Source organism: Artemia franciscana, unplaced genomic scaffold (assembly GCF_032884065.1).
Source record: "Artemia franciscana unplaced genomic scaffold, ASM3288406v1 PGA_scaffold_52, whole genome shotgun sequence".
Classification (NCBI taxonomy): Eukaryota; Metazoa; Arthropoda; class Branchiopoda; order Anostraca; family Artemiidae; genus Artemia; species Artemia franciscana.
In genome coordinates this window covers 412,637-430,060 of record NW_027062693.1, presented here as the reverse complement: position 1 = coordinate 430,060, position 17,424 = coordinate 412,637, and the positions used below count along the sequence as shown (strand labels likewise).

At 34.3% G+C, this 17,424-nt stretch overlaps 1 long non-coding RNA gene across 1 annotated transcript; it reads right to left on the bottom strand.

The window, feature by feature from the left end:
- Positions 1-4,401: 4,401 nt before the first annotated feature.
- Positions 4,402-17,121, bottom strand: LOC136041950 (uncharacterized). The gene is made up of 3 exons (XR_010621138.1): positions 17,075-17,121; positions 9,188-9,391; positions 4,402-5,082 (listed from the first exon to the last, which is right to left on the bottom strand). It is a non-coding gene; the product is annotated as an uncharacterized LOC136041950 (long non-coding RNA).
- Between the last annotated feature and the right edge of the window lie 303 nt (positions 17,122-17,424).

Here is a 17,424-nt window from a genome sequence, read left to right as displayed (position 1 = left end):
TTATGACTCTCGAACACTCTTCATGTTAGTGCCGTTCAGTCCATGCATGCATTCCATGCTTGGAATGAGAAAGTTCACGCAAGGTAATTTAAAGAGTAACAGTAGGCTTGCGATAGTCGGATTAGTCCCTTGCTCTTTTTTTCTCTGCCTCCTCAGTGGTCTTTTTGACTTTTAATTTTAGTTAAAAGTAATTCGCTTATAGATCTCTTTATATTCTAAGATTTTTATTATTTTCTGATTCCTTTCCAGACATCGTGAGCACTGAGTCTATTGACTCTTTTCTTCATGTAATTTGAGATATAGATAGCGCTGTTAAACAAAATCTCAGGAAGGGGCGGATCCAGGTGGGGGCACAAGGGGCGCGTTTCCTCCTAACGTAGTTACAGATTTGGAGCTAGGGCTTAGACCGCTTGCTCCCGTTGGGGTTGGGACATTGTAACACTTTAAAGTTATTTTTGTAATTGGTTCTTAATGCTAGGGTTGTTAAGACTGTGTCTTTTTCCAAATAAGTTCAAAACAAATACAATACTAGTTCGCAAACAAGTTCCAAACAAGTTTTAATACTAGAGTTGTTAAGACTGTGCCTTTTTCCAAACAAAGTTCAAAACAAAGTTTCTGTTACTTTGTGTGGTGTCTGTTATGTTTTACTGACGACGAATACTACCTAAAACATTTAATTTAATTTAGATTTATCACGAGAATCTGTTCGTATTACCACAAAAGCCAATTGGGAGGTGAAAAATCTTCATTTCATATTGAAAAGAAGGGTTAACTTAAAATCATAGCTTGTTTAAGATGTTGAAATAATGTTTCAGGATTGTGTTGTCACAACAGGGCTGAAAAATTCAATATTTAAACTTCCTTATACTGACAAAGATTTGTTTTTAAGTCTTTCTACTGCACAAAGGTGAAGAAATTGATATACTACTACTACTACTACTAATGACTCACTGCAGCACCAAGTCGCCTGAGGCCAACACAGCTACGCACGCTCCTCGTCCAACCTAATCTATTCAAGGCCTCACTCTTTACACCTTCCTAGGAAGTACCCATTTCCTTTAAATCATTATTTATGATATCCTCCCAACCCAGACGAGGACGACCTGCTTACCGTGTAGCCCCAGACGATTGGCCAAAAAGGACAATCTTCGGCAATCAGTCTTCCTTCATCCGCAAATCATTCGAATTTCATTACTTATTTGGCTGTCATAAATTTTGGGTTTACTTTTTTTGCGAAACAGGTTGGTTTTTACAACATTGCTGTTTTTTGGGGGATATATATAGTAGAAGGTAAATCCATGAGAAGTGCAAAGATATTATAAGTTTACATTTCGATTTTGATTAGTAAATAGTGGCCACTTTACTGCCTATTTTCATCTAATTAAAGCTCTGCGTTATATGAATTACAACCGCTTTGTTTATTTCAAAACATTAAAGTAAAGTCCAAACTCTTTAGAAATAACTGAACATCAACAAAGGTGTGTACAAGTATGCACTTAAAACTAAGTCTATGATTCGGAAGACTCTTTTGAAGGTCCGAGTAATCATTTAAGAAAAATAGGTTTAAAAAAATATAAAAGAATGCAAATAACTATGCGTTTAATTTTTTTTTTCTAGCCGGTATGAATGGGTCTCTGAACTCCTAGTTTAAAAGTGGAATGGTATTGATTTTCTTTTCAAACATTAAGGTCTACTAATGAAATAATGAAAAAAAAGTGGAAAGTCACCACTTGAGTTCACCGCGGAAAAGGAATGCAACTATAATATTACTTCAGAATTTATCACCTTTACAATACCAACCAGTCACAAAACATTCAGGACAATTTTTTTTTTTTACTTAGTGCTAAATTTTAGCCGAATATCAAATTTTTGTTTTTATGCTCAACAGACATATCGAGGTTTAACTGTTCGAATTAAATATCTACAAATTCCGAACTTTAAAACATGCTTAACTAATTATATACCACAGCTTGAATCCCTGAGAATTTAAATCGCCGATCTATGCCTATCAAATACAAAAATAACAAACATATAATTATTTATTTATTTTCAAGAGTATTTCGAATCGCATACTTAGTTTAAAGCACATATCTACATGCATCTGCATTAAAGTTCATATTTTTCTGAATGTATATATGAATAGGTCTGGATATGTTTTAGGATGAATAGAAGAGGATATACTAACCAAGAGCTCTAAACTAACTGGATTCTAGACTGACAGCACTAGCCATTATAAATGTTCACCAAAATAATGAAGTAGACATTGACTGTGTGATAAATAGATATGGCGGGAGTAAAAAGTGAAAATTCGACTTTTTTTTTATAAAATTGTGAATTCTGTAATTTAAGAAGAATATATTGAACTTTAAAAATGAAAAACATGTGCTATATTGTCATAAAAAGCGAAAATTTGATGAGTAACTTTTTGAGATTTCGTCGAAGTTGATAACGGTTATTAAAACACTATTTTTGAACAGAAATAGTGAATAGTTAAGGTTTTATTGCCTAAAGTTTAAACCCTCGTTTTAAATGTCTTCTATGTATTTCTATCTCTTTGTTCAATGTTTCTGCTTACACCCCTGGACGAACTAATATTTCATGTTTAATATTTTTCACACGGTGATGACCTTCTATCATTAAGTGAGAAATTATCGGAGATGCAAGAAGCTGTGACCACAATTTCCAGGAATTTAAAATCCATAGGGTTAACAATTGCTCTGTCCAAAATTAAGTTTTTAATTGTTTTTATTAACCGATAGATTAGAAGTCCTCTGTCTATTAATATAGATGGGACTGTAGTTCCTTAGAAAAGTCTTTGGTATATCTTGGCCTTCCTTATGGCATACCTCTTCGTGGTGCAAAACACCTCATAATTCATAACCTCAAGGAAAAAATTAGAAAGTCATATGTAGCACTTGCCAGAGTTAGAGGTCAGTTTGACCAACGTACACTAGGCCCTCTTTATAACGCTTTCGTTAACCCACATATTTTCTTTTAGGCCCGAGTGTGGCCCTTTATCTCCAGTCGAGAAAAAAGATCCATTAATTTGGTGTCTTTTGGATTTTTTAAGTTTTTTTACGATTACCTCCGTGGTATAGGAGCAGTAGATTTTCATTAGTGTTTAGTATTTTTAATATACTTTATAAAATGGAAAGTATTCACAACCGTTCCCTTCACAGGAACAGTAAGATTCCTAACTTTCCAACAGTATCGTTAATTAACTAGGTCCAACAATTATCATGTCCTTCTAATAAAGATGTTTTACAGTGTTAAATTGTTAGTATTTCTTACCCTTTTTATGATTGTGTTTTTTCCATTTTTTTGGTTTATTTTTCGTATTTTTCTAGCATTGTATTTTCCAGTCTGTGTGTTTTTTCTATATTTTTTCCTCTTTCCCCTTTGCTCCTCTTTTCAGGATTTTTATAATTCTTGTTATAGAGGATATAAATAAATTATTATTATTTTTATTAATGCCCAAAAAATCTATTTGCTCTTATTTGGAAGATACGTTTTCGCTTTCATGCCTAAGGGTCATATCTGACATTTTGAAAATTTTTAAATAATTGCCAAAAAACGTTTACTGAGCTGCATTCGATGGAAAGGTCAGCAGGGAAATGTCTTTAATCACACTTCGATCCTTTTAGTTTGAATTATTGTATTGTTTCCCTTTGAGAACCGGTTAGCAAACTATTTTTGGCAATTGATTTAGACGTTTGAAAATGTCTGATATGACCTTTCAGCATTACAGTGTCAATCAGGATTTTTTCCAGGAGAAAGGGGGGGGGAAACTTTGCAAAATGAATAAAAAATTATTTATATAGCACTTTTGTTACTTTTTTATGAGTCAGAGGGCAATTTCGGATGGGGGGGGGGGTTAAAACCTACAAAGTATCCCCTAGATACGACCTTAGCGACGATGTGTGCTTGCGTAGCTCAACAAGCCTAATTAAACAAGTTCAATTTCACCTGTCTTTGTTCATTAAAGAATTAAGCTCAGTATATGCTAACACTGGGCCTTATAATTCTCTTAAAGCATATTAAACCAGAGGTGTCACGAGCCAAAATGCGGGAGGGGGGAAGCCAAATTATACTACTAATCGATTTTGTTGACTCGCTGGTTAATTTTGACTGATTTGGATGATATTGCAGTTTAAATTGTATAATTTTCTTACCTCTAGGCTGAAAACATTGAGGAATCCCCCTATGTGACATTCCTATGTGAGACATACAACGTCTCCCCACACGCACTGTAAAAAGCGATCTGCTTTTTTTCAAAAGTAATTTTTAGTCAAACTTTGTCAGCTCCTAGGTATATTAATAGCGTTGGTACCTGATGAACATTTTTTCTGAAATAATACCTTATTAGTACGTGGCGTAGAGACCATTCGACAGTCGGGTGAACAACCGTGACGTGGGCCTATAAGCATATCAAAGCGAAATAGCAAGGTAATAACACAAACTTGACTTTTTTTCTGAAACGGTGAAATAAGTACAAGTAAAAAAAATTAAAAGGGTAAGTATCGTAGGACAGATATGAGAGGAAGTAAAAACGTACGAAGCAAAAAAAAAGGAAAAAAAAGCCATAGCAAAAAAGGAACAACAGATTTTTTGACAATTAAATTTTATTGAACTCAAACAACGACACTGTAAATTATATAACCTGCAATATAATATAAATTATATAATGTAAATTATCAGAATCATTGCCGTCACTGTCTTCCGAGAAAAATAGGGCCGGTAGATCATAGCATTCATCGCTGATTTTGGCCAAATTAGAAGTACAAGTCTTTTTTCTAACCAAATGTAGTACCCCCTGCATTATATTGGCTGGTGGTAGTATCAGCAACTAGTTCAGAATTCCCTAAACCAAAACCTAAACGCAAACCCTAAACCCAAGCCAAACCCAAGAGTTCCTTCTGACGTTTTGCAAGTTCCAAAGAAAAGTCAGTGCTGATACGTTTCCAGTCTTTCGTTGGAACACAAGCTAGAAAACTTTCCTTGTGCTTCAGGTTTAAAGCAGAGATGATAAGAGGATCAGCAATTGGGCGCGAGTTTCAGGAAGTGGGGTGCTAGGTCTTGTTTCTGAAACGATAAATAAAGGTAAACTTATCAGCGCGTTTTTAGCCCTAGAATAAAATAGACACAAAGCTTGACAAAATTAATAGTTAAATTATTGGACGATTTGAACGTTTAAACATTTGAATTTTTGAAATTTAACATTAGAACTTGAAAGTTTTAATATTTAAGTTTCGTTTCTTGATTTTAAGTTTTAGGTCAAATTTGTTGCACGAAAAAAATGTGTATTTTGGCGTTTTCATATATGGTTAGAAAAATTTGATAGATGGCGTTCACTTTCACGTAATTACGTTTATTGAAAAGCGACTATTTAACGTATCGTATGCACCAGGCTGTTTCATCCGCCTGGTTTTCATCTGCGTTTCAAAGTTACATTATGCAGGCTATGATTCGCCAGAAAAAAAAACTAAAAAAACAGAGGTACGGTATATCTTCGGCATCAACAATATTTTAGTTTATAGCTTTTTACACAAATAAATGAAAAACAGATTTAAAGTCAATGTAACATTATCAGACATGAAGCAAGGTTAATTTCATGGGAATATTTCTAACAGTTTACTGTGGTTATCTTATTTTATTACTCCTATTTACGCGTAAAAGGTAGGGTGGGTGGGGGTGATATCAAAAGATTTTTCTGAAGGAACGACTGTTTGAAAACTTAATAATTCTAGCTTCTAGCTACAATGTTTAATGCTAGTCTTCTTTTGTCTCACGCTTAGGATGCATTCTTAAATTTCCCAATGATTTATTTTCAGCAAATCATAATCTCTTGATTTTAGCGACAAAAAGTCCCACGTTTATTTATGACACTATTTTTTTATATATATATTTACATATGTTATTTATTTACTTACTTATAGATTTCATTTATGTTTTTAAGTACACTATTTATCTAATAATAAATACTAATATATCGTACAATTGTATATAAATGCTTACAAAAATTGTTTTTAGCTGGTTAAGTTGTTTTGTTTCTTTTTTGAGAGGGGGATTCCTGGCAGTGTCTTTGTTTTGAGGTTCATATACTTTTTGTAGTTTGGATGTCTGAGGCTGTATAAGTGTAGCTCCTTTCTTCTTTTTTTCTGTCGCCTTCGTCTTCTCTTCTTATTTGATTTTCGACCTTATTCTAAATTCTTTGTATTATTTCCTGCCATTTACAATTATGTACGACTGTTGTTTGGATTAATCTTGCAGTATTTTGTTTGTTTTTCTCATTTATTTCATTAATTTTTGTCCTTACTTCAGCCTTTTGTGCATTTGCAGGCGGGCAAAGGCTAGACTGACAAAATGTTTTCTTTCAACAATTTAAGTGCATACATGAGTGATCTATAGACTTACTTTTCATAGAAAAGGCAGTATATCATTGGCAAATTGTTTAAAATATCTAAAATATGAATATTTGCTGTGCCAAGTCGTCAAGAAGCATATTAAAAGAGGTACTTAGTTACCCCTCAAGTCTTATATTGAAAAGATTTCAACATGTTGAAAAAATATCTCAAAATTAGATTTCAAAAAGATAATTATAAGAAAACTAGAAAGTAATCTCAGCTCGAAAGTCGGAATAAAATACACAATTTAGTAAATTCGGTGTTATTAGATTAAAAGATTCTGTATTGTATTATATAGATGTCGTTTTGAACTTGAATATGAGATATCCTGAACAAGACACCCGGCATGTGTAATTGCAAAGATGTAACTAAATTATTCGCATCAGGATCGATAATTCAAAGTAACCTTGGCATGTTACTATGTGCAGGTTACCATATAGGCTATATGAACAATTCTCCTGAGCTGTCAGACACCTTGCTTTGGCTAGAAACAGGTTTAACGTTTTTATGTTTTCATTTATTTTTTTCTGAATGCTTCGAAATTGTCTTATTTAAAGTACCAAGAATATTAAATGAAGACATTTTTTTACCCAGGGTCCGATCTCAGGTCTATTCTACGAAAGATTTTGTTTCGGTTATTTGAAAATTATGGTGTTTTATGGCAGTGGCCAGTGGCACATTTTGGTCAGTGTTGGCACCAAAGAGTATGTACAACTTTTAAAAGTGGATGCTTGGTGCTAGTGTCGAAAACTAACCAATGCCATCTATCATTAGATGTTTATTGGTAGTTTTTCCAAACTTGGCAATTGTGTTTCTTCGAAAAGTCAAAGTCCTGAGGTGACGCAATGAGTTTGACCTCAGCTTGGTAATAAGGGACCCATAGATCAAACCTGGCTGTAGCAAGACACTGCACAGCTGACGCAAAGACATTAGTAGTCACGAAACTTCGTTAATCCGATTATTGTATTATTATAACCCAGATAAGACGCTTTTAATTACATTAATTTTGCCAATTACACTAATTACACTAATAAGAAAAAAGCTGCAAAAAACGCTAAATAGTTGATAAAGTTTGTTTTTTTCTTCGATACCAGTGCTAGTTTCTCCTCTCAATAGTTGCCTATAAGTTAAACCGCCGTATAAGAAAGGTGATAAGAGCGAGTCTAGTAATTTTTGAGGCATTAGTATGGTCTCTGCTGGTAGCAAATTACTTAGTAATATAATACTTTTTAAACTGAGAGATGTTGTAGACTAAGTTTCAAGAGAAGAACAGTGCGGTTTTAGAAAAGGTAGAGGATGGGCCGACCAAATTTTCACTCTTGGGTTAATAATTGAGAAGTGCCTGACTTGTCAAACACCTTTGGTTCTCAGTTTTATAGATTATGAGGAAGCGTTTGATTCTGTTGATAGAAGAGCCTTAGCAAATGTCTTATCCTTGTATGGTATACCTGAAAAATACGTTAAAGGGATTAGTGCTATGTACTACAATAACACCGCTGCGGTTAAGGTAGGAAACGAGGCTAGCAGCTGGTCTTGTATTAAAACAGGAGTTAAGAGAGTTTGTGTTCTATCCCCCTTTGTATGGATAATTTTGAAGGACTTTGTCTTAGGGAGCTCAGGAAAGGTAATGGGAGACCATAAAATCCAATGGGGAAGATAACTCTCCTGGACTTAGATTATGCTGATGATTTAAGTATCCTTGATGACAGTGTGAGCAAAATGATTGCGAGTTCAGGGTGCTAGAATAGGTTTAAAATTAAATTTTTAGAAGACTAACTCAACAAGGCTAGGAATAAGCGAAGATGAAAAGGTGACGTTGGGTAACGAAAAGATTGATCAGATGAGCAGCTTCACTTACCTTGGAGGTATTATTAGTAAAGACGGTTGAAGCGGTGAAGATGGTAAAAGTAAAATAGTAAAGGGTCAGGGTGTTTTTTCACAGTCAAAAAAAGTCTAGAAGAATAGGAAGATAAGTCTGCAAACCAAGATTAGAATATTACAAGCTACAGTAACGAAAGCGGTCAGATATGGTTTGGAAGTATGGGCGCTCCAAAAAGCTGATGAAGATTTACTAGATGTTTTCCAGAGAAATTGCCAACGGATCGTTCTGGGTACAAGACTGACTGGCCGTATTTCAAACAGTAGATTGTACGAAAAATGTTGTTCAATCCCCCTTTCTAGGGCTATAATGAAAGAAAGGTTCAAAAGGCTAGGTCCCGTTGTACGGATGAAGGATAACAGATTGCCGAAGATTGTCTTTTTCATCCAACCTTCTAGGGGTAAATGGAAAGCAGGTCGTCCGCATCTTATGTGGTAGGATTCATAAAGACAGATTTAAAAGAAATGGGAACTTCCTGGGAGGGTGTAAGAAGGGAGGCTTTGAATAGATTGGAATGGAGGAGGAGCGTGCATAGCTGTGTTGGCCTGGGGTGGCTTGGTGATACGGTGAGTTGTTAGCAGTAGTAGTAGAAGTTGCTTAGAGAAAGCAGATGTCCATTCAATTGTATGACAAGGATGGGAGATATTTATATTTTGGCGAAAAAAACGGAGAGATGAAAAAAAAACAAACAATGGAAAGATGAAAAGAAAATAGTGATTAAAGTTGAATTTAAAAATGGAAAGAAAAATGGAAAATGTGTTTATTGATTTTTTTTATGCATTTGTTTTATTTTGATTATTTTTGTTTTGCTGTATTTAATTTTGTAATTTTTAGATATTTACGGAAGCGTATTCTGATAAGTGAGGAAATGTTAGTACAGAAATAAAGCAGTCAAGAGACATACCTGTAAATTGTTAATGTTAAAGTGAAAGAAGACAATAGTGGAAAAAGTTGCCCATCCTCTGTACGAAATCTTCTGTCAAACCGTTTGAAGGAAAGCATAGTGTGAAGAAGGGAATATAGGCCGTATGTGCTTAGAGAGTGTTATATCGGTCGAATTCACCCTCGTATCAACAGCAACATTTGCCTATGCTCATTGCTTGTCACGCTGAACCATGAAAAGAAGAAAGCGAAACCAATTAGTTAAATTTGATAAAAGTATTTCATCCGAAAAAACCCAAACATTAACAATCTACTGATCCCCAAAGACAACTACACCTACAGAGGAAAGCCAGGCTTTCTTCAGCAGTTCGGTTCCATTTGTCTTTAGCCTGCTGGTTTTTCAGCCATATATTTTTTTTTCTTTAACTAGACACCGCCAAAAAACTGCATATGGAGTTTTTTTTTTCACTAAAAGTCAAATCCCCTATTTCCCCTCATTTTGACAGTGTATTTTCACTGTCATGCCTAAAGGTCGTATCTGAAATTTAAAATTTTTTCTAATGATTGCCGAAAAATGTAAAAATTGGCAAATAATGCGAAAAATTGCCAATAATTGCCAAAAAATCTATTTCTCCTTATTCTGAAGATGTGTTTTCACTGCCTGGTTTTATCTGGTTTTATGGTTTTTATCTGAAATTTTTAAATCTTTAAAATAACTGTCACAAAACATCAAAATTGCCAAAGTAATTTGCCAAATAATGGAGCTCAGTAAGCTTGTTTGAAGGATGTACACAGTGAAAATCGTTCAACTTTAATTATATTGATTTTCATTTTGTTTTGGATTTGAGCAAATCTGTGGATACCCATGGGGACTAGATTATACCTACTTATCAAGACATGCCCATAAATTCGACATTTGCTCGAAGGTATTTATAGGTTTAGCTAGTAAAAATTAACTAACAAAATCTTGAGACATGTGAAATCCTTTATCAAAGAAGCCCTAAAGGACGCTATCAATACTTGCAAAAGTTAATTTAACATTGACCTACTTTATGGTCGTAAGGGGCAGCCATCCACCAGCCTCATTTCTAGGTGATATGTATGATTGACTCTGTTCTCGTTTGAGTGATGATCGGTCTATTCCATGTTTTGTAATAATTGAACCCAAAGAAGTTACTGATTTATCTAATGACGTTAATAATGCTATTGTGTCTAGATTATATGACTGCAAAAGTTTATTGGATTTTTTAGTTGAAAAAAGTGAATCCAAAACTGTCCAGCTTAGTCTATTGGTTTGGCCTTCAAAGCTAGAGAGAGAAACAACAATTCCAGTTATCTTATCTAATACCCCTCCCTCGAACTAAAAAATGTCAATGTAGGTAAAGAGAGTGCGTTAATTAAAAACCTAAAAAATGATGGTGTAGAGAGAATTATCCACAAGAAAGATAAGACAATCCTCCACATGAAGGATGAGTGTTCTGTAACTGCAGCTTTTAGAGCCATGCGTGAGAAAAAAAAAAACAAAAAAAATAAAGTGATCAAAAAGAGTTTTTATGGATTGTTTATATTGATGATGATTTGATGTGGGAACTATTCCAGATATCTGTTGTGATATCATGAGTGCTAAGCGTTTCGGTATCTCTAAGACCTTTTCTTTGTCTTTTGGACGAAGTGGGGACTTCGATTGTGCATTGAAATATGGGATTAAAATCGACTATATACAATTCAAAGTTTATAAGCCAATAGAGAGACCCCTTCAGTGTTATAACTGTCAATCTGTCACACAGCCTCTAAGTGTACTAAAACAGCTAAATGCTCAAGATGTGCGGTAGACCATTGCTCTTCAAAAAGGGAGTCGTGCCATAGCGTTCAGGTGAAATGCATCATTTGTGGTGGCTATGACACTAGTTTCATTTTTTGTTGTACCGTACTAAAGAAAGCAGCAATACTACAAGAAAGCAGCAATACTAAAGAAAGCAGAAAACAGCATAATACTATAAATATAGATGGTACTGTAGTTCCTGAAGAAAAGTCTTTGGTATATCTTGGCCTTCCTTATGGCAAACCTCTTCGTGGTACAAAACACCTCACAATCCACAACCTCAAGGAAAAAATTAAAGGGAGTCGTGCCATAGCGTTCAGGTGAAATGCATCATTTGTGGTGGCTATGACACTAGTTTCATTTTTTGTTGTACCGTACTAAAGAAAGCCGCAATACTACAAGAAAGCAGCAATACTAAAGAAAGCAGAAAACAGCATAATACTATAAATATAGATGGTACTGTAGTTCCTGAAGAAAAGCCTTTGGTATATCTTGGCCTTCCTTATGGCAAACCTCTTCGTGGTACAAAACACCTCACAATCCACAACCTCAAGGAGAAAATTAGATAGTCATATGTAGCACTTGCCAGAGTCAGAGGTCTGTTCGACCAACGTACGCTAGGCCCTTTCATAACGTTTTCGTTGGCCCATATATTTTCTTTTTGGCCCCAGTGTGCCCTTTTTCTCCAGTAGAGAAAAAAGATCCATTAATTCAGTGTCTTTTAAATTTGTAAAGTTTTTTTTTTTTTTTTACGGTTACCTCCGTGGTATAGGAACAGCAGAATGGCATTAGTAATTAGTATTTTTAACATACTTTATAAAATGGAAGGTGTTCACAATCTTTTCCTTCGTGGGAACAGTAAGAGTCCTAACTTTCCAATAGTATCGTTAATTAACTAGATCCATGAATTGTCATGTCATTCTAATAAAGATGTTTCATAGCGTCGAGTTGTTAGTATTTCTTACACTTCTTTATTATTGTGTTTGTTCCAATTTTTATTTGTTCATATTTCGTATTTTTCCAGTTTTGTATTTTCAAGTCTATGTGTTCTTTCTGTGTTTATTCCTCTTTCCTCTTTCCCCACATACAATGTACAAAATGTTAAAAAGGTCTAAATTTGTGCAAATATGTTTTTGAAACAAGTTACTAAAATGATTAGGTCAATTTTAAAAATTACTGCTAATGAAATTGCCATCCTTGGTTTCGAAATTTACTAATGCTTTCAGAGATAAGGAGTTGTGAACTAAATACTCAGACATAAAAAAAAAAAAACTCGGGTCATAATTATAATGTTTTGTATTACTGAAAAAAGGATTATTTTTCTTAACAGCCAATTTTTTATTTTGATTTAAGGATTTGGTTCAGTAAATTTTTCAAGTGCTTTAAATATGCGCAATCAGCATTTAATCATAGGAAAAGGTGAGGAAAGGGATTTTGTTTGTATATCATTATCTTATATTGATAGTGTTGCAACTATAAGCATATTTATCTAGACTGATTTGTATTTATATTGCTTTGCATCTTTTTATTTTTTGTTATTTTTTGCATTCTCTCTATGCCTCTTTTCTATCTGTGCCTCATTTTCTCTCTTTACTTCTGTTGTTGACTTAAAATACGGGAAATATATACAGAGATGCTAGTATAAAGTGTAAATGGAAGAAATAGTGAAAAAAACCTGAAAAATATTTAAATTACCCTTATCTGAACTTACTGCGCCATGTTTTATCATCTATATTATTGTTTGGTATGTTTTTAGTTCATCTTCGGTTACATTCTGCTTTGTCTGTATCTAAGTTTCCTATCTCTCTCTCGTATTCTCTCTCTCTCATTTGGAATCTGGGGATTAACAGCACGAAAACTTCTGCAGACCTGACAATGGAAAGAAGGAATGAAAGAAATAATCGAAGAAGAAAATTTGTTGAAAAAAATGGATAAAGTAGATCTACACCGTTCTTTCATAACAACTACATGTTTTTTTTTCGAATCTGTCTTTTCTGTCCTTATTCTTTGCTTGTACAAAAATTACGATTTGGCAAAAAAACTACTAGCTGAAAATTATCTTCTTTTGGTTTTACATATTTCTTATCTTAATTTTTTGTCTTTCTTTTGTTTATTCGTACGTCATGTATAGCTGGCGGTCTCAAGAGCGCCTTTATTCTCCCCTCTTTTTGTAATTGTTAGTTCTGCATTTCTTATCACTCATCTTTCTTTTTTTTTCTTCGTCTGTATTTTGCAGTCTTGTTTGTCAATTTATCAAATATATCCAAAACAAGAAACAACTTGCGCACATGAAGTAAAAGTTTCTCCTTCAGTTCGATTTGAGTCCTCTTCTTTATTGTGCTAACCCCCCCCCCCCACCCGTATAAACCAGAATAATGTTTAAGCTAGGGAATAGACTTGGAAATTATCCATTATGACGAGGAGAACCCACAAAATTTAGCTTTTGTTTTTCGTGTGTCTTTCCACAATTGCTCTAAATAAGTCATGCCCTACCAAAAAAACTTAACAATAAGAACTTGCTATTCAATTGTATTAACTGTCCAATAGCCGAGCAAAGTAAAAAGTAATGCCGACACAATGTATTATTTATTTATATATTTTTTTCATCAAGGCACTTTGCACAGAAGGAGTTATCGGAATGGGCCCATTCTCTTTAAAGTTGAAAGTTCTAGTGCTCTTCTAAGAGTCAAAAGTGATTGGAGGGCAAGAAGCCCCCTTGCATGTCCCTTCATTCCGCAAGCTTATCCAATCAGAATTTTGAGATAGCCATTTTGTTCACCATAAATGAAAGGCATGCTCTGCGACAACTGGAGAGGAATTAGTTTACTCTCTATTCCGGGAAAACTTCTTGCCCTCACAATTCTGCACCGTATCCAGCCAATGATCGCAAGCATTTAAGGGACGAACAACACAGTTTCCGCCCAAACCGTCCCTGTGCAGATCGCATTTTTGCTTTACGAATGATGTTAGGAGAGACGAACCAGTGGAGACAGAAGCTATACCTAATTTTCATAGACTTCGAGAAAGTATTGGATTCCGTCCATCGAGATACACTCTGGAAAATCCTCAAGTACTATGGTATCCCTTAAAAACTCGTAAGGCTATTTATGGCCCTATACGAGAGCATGGAGTGTTGCGTACAGATGAGTAAAGCCTAAAAGTATGGCTGTCACGAGATCCCCCCCTCAACATTAAGTGTGACAACGAGGATGTAGAACAGGCTCTTCTGTTTAAGTTTTCGGTAAAGAAGTTAGTGGCTTGTTCACCAGGCTTAAACAGATTTGGCACTCATAAAAGTTCTCAAACAAGCTAAAATCTCGAGTCTAACAGTAATATCCTCTCAGTTATGCTGTTTGGAAGCGAATGCTGAAAATTAAATCAGCAGCAAGAGAAAAGACTTCCAGCCTTTGAGAGGGATTGTCTGCGAAAAATCCTCAACATAAACTGGTCACAACATGTCTCAAACTAGACAATACGCCAAATTACTGGGCAACCTCTAGTCATCGACATGATCATGACCCGAAGATAGAAATGCTTGGGACAGGTTGTAAGAATGAAAGACGACAGAACACCAAAGTCCATCCTCCAATGGGAACCAACAAGAACGCGGCGAAGGGGAAAACCAAAGAACACACTACGCCAAACATACCAGAGGGACCTTCTCAACACGAATACATCCGTACAACCCTATTGGGTATACGTTATGGCAGCAGCCCATTTGAGGAATGACTGGCGTGTCTTTGTCGATACCCTGGGTGCCTCCGGAGGCAAAGGCGGATCTAAGTTCTATGGTAAGGTAACCTTAGTTTTGACAAAATTTTTGAAGAAACTAAATTTCAGCTTAGAGGGGCAAACTGGAATCTGGGAAGGAGACGGCGTTGCCCCTTCCCCTCCCCCATAGAAAACTACACTCCTGGATTGAGATATAAATTGTCTAATATCTAGGAGGGTAATCCAGAAGGACACCTCCCTCAAGTTTACCCAACTTATCTTAAAATCTCCTGTGTTGCCCAGTAGTCTTTCGAACTTCTAATATTTCTATCAGCATGTGGGAATAGTAACGTAAGCAGGATATTTCATAGGGGCAACAAATTTAGGATATCGGGCATAATTTTGTAAAACTAAATTAATTACGTCTAAGATCTTATAAGGAAAAATGTGTTGGGTGGGGATGAGAGGGAAAACCTAATCCCTTCCCTCATTGATTGCATAATAAAATTAGCGTATTTAATAAAATTAGTAAAATTAGTGTATTACTATGTAATTAAATTAGTGTATTTAATTAAATTAGTCAAATTAGTGTATTACTATATAATTAAATTAGTGTATTTAATTAAATTAGTAAAATTTGTGTATTACTATATAATTAAATTAGTGTATTTAGTTAAATTAGTAAAATTAGTGTATTACTATACAATTAAATTAGTGTATGCAGACAACTTTATCCCATAGAACATTTCTAGATTGATTCCTAGACCCAAGGCCGTATCCTGGGTGGAAAGAGTTATCATGTTTAAGCCCCTCCCCCCTGTTCTTGCCCAACCGTAAAGACGTAACTAAAAGCATTTAAATAAATTTTTGATATGTTAAAAATATTTCCATATCCCCATAAAAAAATACCTTCCACCCCACCCCCAAACAAAAATCCTGAATATACCATTACATGGAGCACTCTAAGGTTAACCCCTCCCCTAAAAAAGATCCCCCTCCCCAAAGTATAGAGCATTTATGAGTTAACGCTCATCTCTTCAAGAAACGCTCGTCACCCTCACCCCCCCCCAAAAAAAAATACAGGATACACCCTTACATAGAACATTTCTAGGTTAACTTCTACCAGATATGCGCTCAGGAATTATTCCAAGGGGTCTGATTTTGTGTCCTTAAGTACATTGTGCCTATTGCGACCTAGTGCATATCCCGTTAACCGAATCAATCCTTGTCCCCCACAACGCTTCCGATGTTTCTATCTATTAAAATCGTCATAGTTTTGTTGGCACATAAAAAGTTTCTGGATTCTCAACGTGGTATTTCTGCGTTCTGGGCGCATATTTCTAAGCTATACTTTTTTATAATTTTGTTAATTAACTATTATATTTTCATCATATTTTGTTTCATTTCATCAGCATTAACCAAACTTATCTTCTCGATAGAACTTGAATTTGGTGGCTATAACACACAGGTGCCTTTTTTTAATTTATAGTATTTCTGCTCTTTTTAAATTCTGGTTTTGCTCTTTGAAATTCATACAGACATTTCGTTTTTAAATTTTAATTAAAAAGTAATTTATCAGAAAAATTGTTGCAAGTATACCGGATCAATTATTAAAATTTTAAAATAAGTTTTAAGTTATGTATTAACATTATAATACCATATAGCATTCGATTTTATCATAAAATTACTTACTTGAAAATCCTATTCACTTACGGAGTAATTTTGTTCAATCTAATATTGCTCTTTACTTTTATTTCAACTTAATTTTATTTCTAGAAACAAAGAAAACTATTAACTTTTTAACTCTGTCTTTCAGATAGACTCCTTTGTTTAAACTAGTTAAAAAAATGAGAGAAAAGTTCTGAGGGTTCTGAGGGCCCTAATCGAATTTATGTTAATTTCTGTTTGTTTTAAATTTGGCTTCATTATACGCTGAATTGTCTATTTGTTTTAGGTTTCATCTTTTCATTCGTAGTAATTTCTGCTGTTTTTAAACTCTAAATTCACTCTTTAAAATTCACAAAGACCCTTAGTTTTTTCTTTATTTCAATAAAGGAGCTGTTACCAAGTTCAGCTTGTCAAATTCTAAAGCAATTTTATTGTTGTATATTAAAATTGGATTTTTATCATACAATTATTTAGCATAAAGAAAAGGCTCCTCTCATATACGGAATAATATTTGTTTGTTTTATGTTTTAGCGCTATTTTTTGCTTTCGTTACTAAAAATAAAAAAATAATTGATTCTTTCACTCTATCTTTCAGATAGATTCCTTTGTTAATAAGATTGTTCTTGAAAAAGACAGATAAGTTTGAGGGGGTATTTGTCGTAATTTCTTTTTGCTTTAATGCCGCTCTTTACTCTCATTTCTACTTACTTTGATTTTTAAAAATAAAGAAAATAATTGACTTTTAACTCTTTTTTATAGATAGACTCCTTTGTTACTAAGACGGTTTCAAAAAAGAGAGAAAAAAGCGATTATTTTAGGCATGCGCTGTTGAAGCGTTTTCCCGTCATAACAGGCATAGGATGCCGACTCGATTTTTATTATAGCTCAGTTTCTTGTCTGAATTTCAGTCTATTGTCTCTTGTTTGATCAATAAGGTTAAATATTATTTAAAATAATTTATTAATTGTTTGGTTGATATTTAATTTAGTAGCATTAATGATTGGAGTGAAGGAATGTAAAAAAATGGATATTCTAAGTTTTTTCTTATGATAAATGCG